The 13,039-nt window shown below is 33.4% G+C and overlaps 1 pseudogene; it reads right to left on the bottom strand.

Moving 5' to 3' along the window:
• LOC113507886 overlaps window positions 1-11,200 on the bottom strand; it is a 54,347-nt pseudogene extending 43,147 nt beyond the window's left edge.
• Between the last annotated feature and the right edge of the window lie 1,839 nt (window positions 11,201-13,039).

The raw sequence follows: 13,039 nt of genomic DNA, 5'->3' as shown, positions 1-13,039 counted from the left end.
TCTTAACTAGCGACCTACTGGTGTGGTCCGCTCAAGTTATAGTTGTGAATCGCTTAATGTAAGCAACATGCCTCTAATGTCATAACTTTAAATCCTTTTAGCACGCTATGACATCAACTAGCTGACTAATATAATTGGTAGCAAATAAATGCGCTACGTATTTATGAACAAACATTAAATAAAAGAAAAATATTTTAAATACTCGAAAACTACAAGTATCACTCGTTGCGACACTGAATCGAATTAATTACCTCGCAACCAGGCGTAGTATTAAAAAACCGTTTGCGCAAGAGTCGATCCGTACCTTGACACAGATAGCACTCAAACTGTCGTTTTGAATACACAAAAACCGGACGCTGCCTCCACTATTCTAAAGTTACTTGTGCACAGTCACACTTGTACAGCGCTACACTCATGCACATGCCATATGCCATCACTTTAGGGGAAAGTATTGCGTATTACAAAATATGCGTAACAGAGTTGGCTAATTCGTATTACCAAACATTCGTTTCTCTTATTCAATTCATTACATTTGTAATATACTAAGATATAATTTCGTGATGACGTTATTTAAAGTAGACATTTTTTTAAGTTTGCTACATTCAATATATCAAAGTAACAGCCCTAAGTGTGACACAAAAAATAGCTAGAAACTAAAATCGAGGTTACATGCTAAGTTATTGGCAAACTCTGCGAGACAAAGAAGCTCATACAAATAAGACGCTTCACGTGTTCAGAGTTGCGTAAAAAGCACTCTGTTTAAACGTGCTTATCTGTATATAGGTAGGAACGAACAGGGAACGAGGACGATTAACGAAACAAGGCCCCAGGTGTCCAAACTATTGACCAAATAGAGGTAGGTACTAGATTACAAAATTTTCCAATGATCACTCTCAATTTATTTGTAATTCGACAAGGTAGGTAAATAAAACTGAAAGTATGCAAATGTATAAGGGATAATCTGTACACATGAGGGTTGCGGCGAATATTCGTATTTGAGTAATTTGGTATCAACTAATTTACAGAAGAGTTTATAGCTTCAAATGTTATTTCTCGTAGATAATGTTTTAGCAATGTTATTTCTTCACATATTATATACTTAAATGAAAAAGAGGATTTCTTCACAATATTCTGCCGTTACTAAATTTTAATAGTATAATAGTTTATGAGTCATTCATAAATAACAATGAATTGTAAAATAAAGTAAAGAAAAATACGAAGGGTCTGTCTTGATTCAATTGGAAATGAGCGACATCCCGTATTTAATGTCGTTACGAGAAGCTGATGCGAAAGGATGGCCCATTTCACGCCATCTAAATGGATTAGCTACACTTAACAGCAAACTAAATCAATAAACTGCAAGTAGCCCATAATATGCTTAGTGCGTCTCGGGATCTGAGAGCTCAGTAATTACATTATAAAAGAAAAAGACTACTAGGTGTCTTAAGACCTGCCGATATGACAAGACTAAACGAGAGGCAACGGTCTCTGTCAGAATTAAGCTCGGGAAACGACAGAGATGTTTAATCAAACGTCACTCATTGTAGATGCTCGCAATTTGCGAATCTACAAGGTTTGATTGAATGAATTATGATTGAAGCCAGCACAGCTTCAGTCGACTCTCAATTCATTTTTGAACTAAAATTCAGTTTGGTTATAAGCATGTCGTAGCTAAATTTACCTTATTTTAATTTTCTGACCGCAACAGCGAGTGTCTCCCATAAAATGTGATTGAGAACACTAGACAGGGCTTACACGAGTCTCTGATTACGAAATATCAAGGACATGGGTTCTCAATTACATTGGGAAGCCCTACTAATTGTTACGTAGGTGCCAAGCTATGTGCTGCGGAAGAAGATATCTCACTTTTTCTATGCTTACTTTGTAATGTTTTACCCTCTACTGAAATGTATATCTTTGTACCTTGTAAAGCGCAGAATAGTTTACGTTGATAATCAGTGGTATCAGCAAAAGCGGTTTGAAAATATCTTAGTCCTATGGGATTTAATATGAGAAGAACTTTCCAAAGGCAACGTTAAAACTTTGAAAGTAGTCTTAAAAAAGACAATGCAGGATGACATATGGTTTTGAAAAACCTCATCATTTATTTATCTGTAGATATCTTCTGCTAGAAGTATTCGCAGCAATACACGTTTTTATGAAAAATTTGCATTTCTATCAAGTGTATCATTAGAGAAATGAAAGTTGCAGACAACTTCAAATGTCAAGAACCCAAGAGAAAAATCCCATAAAGTATTTAATTAGAGGTACTTATTGGAAGTCCCACCAAATCACTCTACGGAGAAAATGTTAATAAGAAAACATCTCATTGCAGACGCAGACATTACTTGAATAAATACCTTCTTACCTTTAACAAGGTTTCACTTTCTTGCATTTTTAGGGGTCGGTTTAGAACGGAACCCCTACTACTAAACTTTTTAAAGGGACTCCCTTTTGAACTAAATGTTTCTTTTTTGCCGTAAGCAGAATCCTCCATGCGCCAGTCCGAATCGCTCTTAGCTAGCTTTTTATAATGACGTGTTATTGACTTCTTTCTATTTAATTCTTATTTTTGTACTTCAAGCATGTCTAGACGTGTAGGTTTAAGACACTATTTAAAAGGGACTTTGTTGTTATTCGTCCATATGTATATATCCGTGGAATATGCAAAACCTACAATTGATTAAAGTAGACAGTTCTAAATACTGTATTCTGAACACTGGAAAGAAAAACGTCCGTAATTTAGACGTATTATTTGTCTTATATAATTATTGGCGATTTTTTAAAGGATCGTCTTACTTTTCTAACTGAAACTACTATTTGATTGACTTTCGTTTTAATTTTACTTGAAATTGAATAAAATCACTCATTTAATCTCTCTATTCTGTATATACTTGATACTATTTGTAACTCATTATGTTAATCGTCATCTAAATAAATGTCATTTTATACTTACGTACTTAATAAGAGACGCAGGATGCATAATAGCCCGAGAAACAAAATGTTTATTTTAAACCTATTAGAAATTATTTTTCAAATTATAATTAAAAAAAAATCTCTTAATCGAACGTAAAATAGATATACGCCAGTTCCCAGACATATTAAATCTGAATATAAAAAAAAATATACTAAAATCGGTTAAACCGTTTTGGAAAAGACTGTAAAATAACATTTTATAAATAAGATTCTTTGACGATTCATTATGTCCTAATAATTAAATACTGGCATCCTTTCAAAAATACATATATGTATTATCTTTTTCAAGTTATTAATTAATTTAAATAATAAATAGTTATCCTGCTCTAGACTTCGTTCGCACCGTGTCCTATAATATTAATTTCTCATTGTCTATATGTAAGGTGTTTTGATAGCATGTTTCGAGTAAATTAGGAATTTTCAGTATGAAAAGTATGTCGCAGTTGTTGGCGCCGACTGATGTATATACCAGGTCACGAGGGCCGGGCGTCATCCAAATTATTTTTACTGGCCCATCAGAATGTAGCCCGCATTAAGCGTTTATTAATTCACTTTTCGTAATAAGTGCTTTTAAATTGTTACATCTAACTACCTATTACATTAAATAGGTACATAAATATATTTTCCCCGACATTATTTACATCACATGACCCAATTACTGGCAAGTATTTAAGCATACAACGTGCAACAATTAAAATATTTCTGTAAAACAATAAGCAATGTATTGTTTTGTGTTTGTGTGTACATGATAAACGTAGTTACGTTCAATATGATTTTATGTATCTCCGACGGTATTGCGTAGGTATTTCATTACACATGCGTGTGTGTGCGTGTATTCTTGTATGTACACGCGCTCGTGTGTTGTGGATGTACGCTTGTGGACGATACAAACGATTGCTACTCTGACGCTTAACTAGGTCACTAGGTCACAGACGAGGTCCTCTGATAGTGTTGAGCTGTTGTTTCCCAAACTACATACACATTTGTAGTCATAAGAATGAATAGTGATCAAATACCTGGACGTCATATTGCGTAATGATTTTTTATTTGTAGATGATAAAACGACTTCTTAATCATTATTGTTTTTAGTTTTACTTTTTTACTTCGACTAATCGTTAACCTAAAACTACGAGTATCTAGTACAAGAATTATCATTTTTTTAATATTTTTTCGATTTTTAAATGGAATTGTATTGTTGTCAACAAATGTGTAAGATATAAATAAATCAATTGATTAAACAGTGGAGTAGTTAGCTCGAGCGCTGAGTACATTGAAGTGTGCGTGCTGTAAGTTATTTGTTCTATTTTAATGTTAGTCGAACGCACCAACCTTGCTCCACATTCAAGATTACAATTAAATAAAAAACAGTAAAGTGCGAGTCGTGTTTCTTTTACAATATATATATATACAACGTCATTTTTAAACAATAACTTGATTTAACGACGATATGACGGCAAACATTTATTATGTTTTAAAACTCACAAGAATATAAAAATCTCAAAAGATTAAATCAAACTTGGTACTTGTCTGAATACATCTTAAATTAAAATTCTAATAAAATTATCTTTTTTTGTACGACTATAGTCCTGGACGGGATATACGAACCTTTACCTTTACTTAAAAAAAATAACATAACCTATCATCACACATACGATGTTGCATGTAAGTGATGATATATTTGATATCGATCGATTACGTAGTCTTGAGATTAGGCTGAACACAGACAAGCAAGTGCCATGAACTACATACCACACAGTTAGCAACTATTGTAGAAAATTACTGATACCTGCATGCCCGCTAATAGCGTACATTACAACCTATAATTCGCTAATAAGTGTAATTTACGATCTAACACCATATATCGTCGTTTAATTGGGTAGTGCCATCTATTCAAGTGGCTCGTTAGCCCTCTGATTCAATGGATTCGTATTGTTACTGTACACTATGTTTATTTATACATTTGACTAGTTGGGTATCTAATAATAAAGTTATTAATATATCTTGTATCCATATGTTTTTTAAGGATAATTTTAGGTTATTATGCTAAGATATACTATAAAAATCACTAAATTGTCCCAAAATTGCGGACATGACAGCGTAAGGAAGCCCTTTAGTTTAATTCAGCTAATCAATATTTAAATTGTAACCTAGGCATGCACTTACAAGTATACTTAATTAATTAATGTAGCAATTAAGTAAAATTGCTTCGTCAGTCCATTCGTCGAAGCAATACATTGAAGCCGCACGCCATTGTATAATATGTATGTTCACTGCTAAAATATTATTTATTCGTTTTGTCGCACGTAACTAACACCTAAATCCGTTTTAGCGTTTAACGTGGTCAATCAATATTATGAAACTGCCTTCAAGAGCAATTCCATGAAATAAACATTGTATGTTGCACAACGTGATCGCTGCTAGTTGGGCAACTTACATTGTTATGCGTTGTCTGGTCACAATATACGACCAAGGTCCAACGGAATTGCTCTATTTTTTAATATAGATATTCTGATAGATTTAAAACAATTTAATGTGTCTGTGACCGTGGTCAAACTCTTTTGTTTTATATCTGTTAATGGCATTTAATTAAAAAATCATTATTGCTTAATAAATATATTATACGACACCCTATTCAGTTGTTTTACTTCTACGATTATAATCGAACACTAATTTGGTAACTGTTTTTTTTTTATATTGGATTTCATATATTTTTAGAAGTTTTATACTGTGTCCTACCGACATTTTAAAGATTAGTTTAGAAACGATGGAATATTTTAAGCTATAAATAGCCTCGCGTGGGATAGACATGCTGAAGCCAGTAATGAAGTTTTATAGTAATTAATCTTATTGGATTTTATGATTTATTTGCAACCCGAGTTTTATTCCGGGCATAACGTAAATAATGATTGAATATGCTTTAAAAATACGTTACATGAATCTAAAAATAGGCTTTAAGGGTTTTTATCAAAGCACAGTTTTATAGACAAATATTTTACATCACAGTTTCTTTAAACTAAATGCAATTTATATTTTATTTTAATGAAAAAAACTAAGACTGGAATAGTTTAAGAATTTAGAGTAGATAAAGGATAAGGAACTTAAATTAAAAGTAAAGAGAAGATCCGACATTACTTTGTCACGACATGACAGAAATTATACTCATGTCAATGAGATCACCGATAATTCAATAAGTCTGTGTCAGCTATAATGTAGAGCCATAGTATACCTTTTAAACTAAGCCTGATTTGGAACAAGTAAGGCAGTTCTTCTTCATATTTCATATCAGATTTGACAAAACCAAAAACTAGACAGATCGATAGCTTTTTAATTAGCCTCTTTCTGTTGTGGCGTTCACTGGGCATTTGGGGCAGGCTAGCGAGTAATCAACAGTTTGGATAGGCGCACCTTCCCTCATCGCGAGAGCCCCAATTTTTCAACATTTCTACTCTTGCTCATTCCCGACCGGAGTATGTTATTTGAACTTATATGAACAAGGGATTTCTACATTTATGCACAGATGATTTAATAATTTTAAAATATTTAGGAACATGTCTTACGTGGGCTCTAGATAAAAATAATGCCAGATGGTTATTGATACTTCGATATTAGATAGGTTGTTGATGTTTCATATTCAAAACATTTTTGAGGTCCAGAAATAAGATTGCCACTTATTTGTTCAGTTGTGAAACACACAAAGGTGAGTTAAAGGTAGGTTAAATATGGATATTGGGAAAGGTATTAAAATTCAAGACTTTATTCATGTTCTATCACTCGATACATATTTTAAAGTTATATCGAACAGTTTCGACAGCCTCACAATGATTTTATTACGCTGTTCATTTGAGGATAAAGACAAAAGAATGGCTGTGACACAACTCATCTGTCTGCTGTAAATAGTGAACTAGGACAACCGATTTATTGAATTTGTAATAGAAATAGCTTAAGCTTCTAGGAACGAACTATTTTTATCCCATGTTACCGGATTATTTTCCAAGCGCAGTACCTCTTTAAAAAAATAGAAAATGCACTCATGCTCGCTGACTCCCTCTAGGTTATTCCCGTGTTACTGATGTAATTAATTTACAAGTTATATTCCCCAATCCTTAGAAATTAACATAGGCGTGTTAAAGTAGCGTCACGATGATTGCTTTAAGAGTTGGTTGGTCACGAGTATTGTTGGCCAAGTCGAAATCGAAGGAGTTTGTGCAGTTTTACGCAAACTCTGTGCTAACCCTTGAAGAGATAAAATTTCTGATCGTTTTTAGGTTCCCTTACCTCGAAAGGATAAAATGGAACAATCATAGGATCTCTTTGTTGTACGTCCGTGTCTTATCACCTCATAAAGCTGAAATTTATATCAAACACTCAAGTAGACTGAACATTTAATTCCTTAAATTGTGGAAAAATAAACTGCTTAGCCTATAATCGAAAGATGCAGCTGGTTTTTACGCTTCGACATTCGCAAGGGAATCAAAAAGGGTTCGTTGTGTGAAGAAATAATCTTTAAATTTGCGAAGCAGCGTCTTATAGCACAGATAAAGGGGAAATTATAAAAAAAACTACGCAACCCTCTCAGTGCGCGAGTCCGACTAGCACATGGCCGGTTTTTATTTCAATAAGTTATTATTTTGGCTTCACAAAAATCCAGTTGGGTATTTAATACTCGTAGTTGTACTTTAGAGGTACGTCTCTGTCGCGTATTTAATGTAACCAAACATACACCGACAAGACCTTTTTTTTTATCAAATCGTAAAAACTACGAATATATCCATCGGATATTACTATAATAGAAACATCAAAGATAAACGTCCCGGACAATGTACCTTTCTACAATTTGCAACGCTAACAACAACATAAAAAATGTATTCGATCGACATTAATTTAAATAAATAAAGCACTGTGATACTTTTGGATTCTTGAAAGCATTAATATTAAACAGAAACGTGGAAACATTGTAAGGCGATGCCCCTTTAAGCAGTTGATGTTTTTGTAGCAGCTAGATGAATATATATATGTAACATTATAGGTGAAGCTCGTATCGCTCGTCCCACTTAAAGAAAACATTTAACCAAGGCACCACGTGACTTCGTTAATAGCACATGTCAATACCAATAAATTATGATCGTTACGTATTGTTATGACAGTAAGGACACCATCTCCTAGTGTGTGTTTAGTGTTTTCCGATAGCATGGAAACAAACAAAACAAGACCGATCTGATTTTTTTCTTTTTCTTGTCCAGTATGTTGTTGTTATTGCTCTATATAACAAGCTGCTCAGACATCTGGAAGTCGGACCGTAATGTTCTTAAAAAAATCATATAGTAGTTTTAGATGGTTAAATGTTAGGATTTAATGAAACTCCTAAATACATTACACGAAACTCATAAAACACCCTGTATATCGATTACGTAAGTATTACAAGGTTTAGGCACAGGATTTAAGCTATTTACTGAATGAAACACCTTATTTTTTGAGTTAATGTCTCTTGTCTATTAGTCTACAGGATTTAACCACTTGTAACAAAGACCTTCTCAGCAATAGATACAGAGCGGATAACCCATCATGCACCAGCTTTATAATGCACATGGCCATTTGAAAAAGGGGGACATTTGCACGCGAGGACACATAATCACCTGATTTTTATACCGACACTCGTGGAATAAGAGTGGATTACAAACATTAAATGGACAAGGTTTTCAAACAAATACGAAAATCTATGAATTGACAAGCTAAAAATATATATCCTAGCTCATAACACTTATCTTTCCTAAATCTTACGTCGAGGTTACGTTTCTTATGATACAATTTGTGTTTAGTAGTACTAGATGAGAATAGGTGACGTTGCTAAGTACAAAGATCAAGAATATGGTAATCTACCACCTTATCTTTTACATAGCCGACTTTCAGGGATATGCTCCGATTTCAGACAAAGGATAAGTTATACGTAGAACATCTAGGCCAAATTTTAGCATATTGTTCAGACCAATAGGTCAAATATACGTACATAAGAATAACAAGTTACAGAGACGTTTCGTAAATACACAAAGCGTTGATTTATTGGTTAGGCTATCCTATTTAATGCTAGACCTACTTTTCATCTGTTTTAAATGTATTTATATGTGACTAAAAGTTGTTTTTAGCTTGTTTGAGCAAATGTAATTCAAATATGCGTAAATATTCTACTAAATTCGTATAATAAATTACGATCACACGCAAACAAGTTTCAGTAGGACTTTATTAAAACTTGTTTGGTATTACTTATTGTTTCGTCAACCGTTAAGAAAGTTAAGGATTTTTTTTTACAATTCGAGTGAAGTAATCTTGCATTTATGATTCAATGGGTTATTGAAGTATTGCTTTTAAGTCGAGATTTTCAAATTGTATAGAATTTTGTTTGAACACTATCACTGCACCAGACTGCTAAGCAAGGTTTACTTTAAGCCCAGTGTGATTTATGTAGTTACTGAAAGTATGTGATGTCAGGATTCAATAGGAATACCTTAAATAGTGGGACTTACTAACATGTACTTATTTCTTATTAGAAAACGCATTTAGTGTCAAAATTACCAACATACTAATAATGTTATCATAGTAAAGTAGGTATAAAGATTTTGTATTTGTTGTATTTTATATACAGATGAAATCCCCCATGTTACTGCAAGTATAAACTGCTTATAGTATACAAATATACACTGCTTAGGCCGTATGTTTTAGGGCTAGAATAGATGTATGACTACGTGTAGTTTTACTAATTGGGAAAGCTGTTTAATATTTCGTTAAAAGTAACTAATTAATCATTACTTCAAATGATATCTCACCTTAAGATAGTCTGCTTAAGCTTTCGACTTGTTCAGATCAATCTAATTGATTCATGAGTCAGATATAAAAAGCAGTCATTACTTGTCGGATTCTTAACAGAATAAAAATAGTTAACTACGCCATACTACAAAACTAACTCCATTGTTGCAGTAGCTATATCTATAAGGAACAAATTAATGTTTTATAGTAGTTAGGTACGTATACCTAACACATTGTTGGGCAGGTATTATTGTTAATAGCTTAATTTAACAGTTCCGTGGAAAGTGTATGACATAAAGTTCGTATGTTGTAACAAGTGGAGTGCCATGATCAAGTCACTGCAGCCCGTAGCCGAGCAAGCGTGTCCTACTGACACCAAACGAAATCAAAATGCGTCGTCGTGCGCCCATTGAATACAAAACGTCAAAACCACGCAGCCATTTGACAGTGGGCTTATGTACATTCATTCACCGTGATGTAGTTAATTATACAATCAAACTATTCTCGAAACATGTTCTATGAACCACAATTATTCAGTAAGTCTTAAAACACTATTTCACACAGCCAACTCTATCGCAGGATAGCGCGAAAAAACCAATGCGGCGTTGCCACACCGTGCAGCCGAGCGTACGAGCAGGTAGACTCCACAATGCATATACATAATGTGGAGCTATCTAATCTATGTGCGTATTATTATACAACACTTGTCTTCTTTGTATAGCTAATGATATTCACTACAGGTATTTATCTCCCAGACCTCATGTCCCCAATTAATCTTAATAGATGCCAATTTGAATATTAAATAATATTGACACTGAAAACGACACTTCTTACGAAGTAAGAAACATTAACACAGTGATATAGGTACAATTTTAAAAAGCAATGACTTGAATACTGAAATATATGAGTGGTAAAACATGCCAGATACATTAACTCACAGTTTGTTACGACTTGACCATGATGGTTACCAAATAATGGAACATCTACTAATAGTAATTAAGATAGCGTGGTGCACTTACCGCTTGTGGGGTTCACATAGGGTAATTTCAAGTCCATTTCAATATTTTGAGTCGATTTCGGTTCAGTTGAGTTAATATCATAGTCCACGGGGACATCAGCCACGATCTCACTCTTCGCCTGGCTCGTGGAGGCGGCTAGACTTTGCGCTACACTCATTTTTGGAGCGTCTTCGTGCATTATACACAAATAATTGGACAGGGCGACAGAATATTGTCGCCCGGTTAACTTATACTATTACACCTACGCCGTATAAGTTTATGTTTTATCTCAAAAATCACGCAGAAAAAGCGATAATACGTTTTAAAAACAAAATGTAGGTCTCTAGGCCACTTCACTTACACTTTGATATTCCGACCGACATAACTCGGGTTCAATGGAGCTACCGTACTCATGACTGACATTGAAATAAGTCGGTAAAGGGCAGTGAGAAAATAACCCAATTAGAAATAAAACTGTGTCATGACCTATTTTGTCAAAAAAATACTATAAATGCATTGATTAATATTTAAAAATGATAAAAATATTTAAGCAGATTATAGAAGATATATTGGATGAAGTAAAACAATTGAGAGTACTTTTGCGAATCTTTATTTCAAGCAACGCCTGCTAGTTTAAAAAAACATGCAAATGATGCAAAATGACTACGTTTGCTTATGAACATGCCGTGTTGTGTAATAAATGACCGTTTCTATTGCACAATCCTTTCACAAGGGCTCCGAATGTAGGTCAATCTTTATGAGTATGATTGCAATGTTTAACTTTATTAACAGACACTTCGTTAAATAAATTCTATTGATTGCACTAAATTGTTTGAACAATAAAAGAAGCCTATTTATGTATTTAATATTAATTTGCAGTTTAAATATTTTGAAAGTTAATAAATGTAGATCACTGTTTCCGGTGCTCAGCAGCGCCATCTCTCTGTATATTTATATCTCCCACGATTAAGATGGCGGTATTAGTATTGTTACGTATTCATAGATGTCGTTACTTATGCGCAGTATTATGTCGTAAGCAGATTTTCTTTAGACACTGCCGCGCTGAGATGAGTTGAATGCATTGTACTTTGTTTAAACTTTAAATATTGTGTCTACCGTTCACCTAATTTTCACGAGTATCGAGCTAACGGTAGCGAAGACGTTTCGTAATATCACTGTAGCGTGTAAACATTAAAAAAAATATCAATTCGTCGTTATTCCATTTATAGATACGATAGTACTCGTTTGTCTTTTTTCTCTAAACCTATCCATAGATCGTTATAATTAAAACAAACCAAAGAGAGGGCTTATAAAGCCCTGTTTCATTTGTCTATTAATTTTAAACTTGAATACAAAAACTATGTAGGTATTTTTTGTAGGTACCTACCTAAATATTCAAGACACCTAAATATTTCCAGAAAGCTTCAAATAGACAGCTTTAATACAGTTTTTATTAAACAAACTAAAAGCTAAACTTTTTGTCTTGTCGTGACTCGACAAATAAATCAGCAATAACAATGTTTCCATTACCTTTTGGAATTCAACACTGGACTTACCACCTTATTAGGTTATCTGCAATTATATTGCCTATACAAAGGAAATTTCTACCTGATCAGATTCGAATTACAACACCAATGAATGCTGTGTTTGCATAAAAAGTTATATTTGACACCTTACACAATATTGTTTTAGTCTTTTTTTTTAAAGAGCACTACTCAGCAATATTTTAAAGCAAAGAAGTCAGCTATCTCTTTTTACAATATACTATAGGTAATTATCAGAATAAATAAATGGCATTAAATATATTTTTATGTATTAAATACAAACCTTGCTTAGACAGACAAATAAAAGAAAAATATCAGCTAATATCAGGTCTATCAACTTGGTCTATAGCAATATACCTTTTCCAACTTGCAGCACCGCGGCCGGTTCCTGGTATTTCACATAAACACCGAAACATTTCGTACAAATTGTTTGTTTTTCTATAAAATATAACCACAAAAACACTTTTTTTCATAGGTTGACTCTTATCACAAAGTTGATAGGAGAGCATTTATGATGCGATTATAATTAAAAAATACTAATAACTTTGTACCACGCGACAGTTACCCAAGAAAAGTGTAGCAGGTAACTGTAGCACTACCTTCGAGTCACCCTTTTTCAAATGAATAAATAATAAGGAGCGGCTAATCAATATATTTCCACTGCACTAAAACACTGCTATTTATTTTACTTGCGTCAGTCAAAGATTTAAAAGAGACCTAAAT

The sequence above is a fragment of the Trichoplusia ni genome, unplaced genomic scaffold (assembly GCF_003590095.1).
Source record: "Trichoplusia ni isolate ovarian cell line Hi5 unplaced genomic scaffold, tn1 tig00003437, whole genome shotgun sequence".
Lineage (NCBI taxonomy): Eukaryota > Metazoa > Arthropoda > Insecta > Lepidoptera > Noctuidae > Trichoplusia > Trichoplusia ni.
The sequence above is the reverse complement of the archived record's forward strand: the minus strand, read 5'-3'. Positions and strand labels throughout refer to the sequence as shown.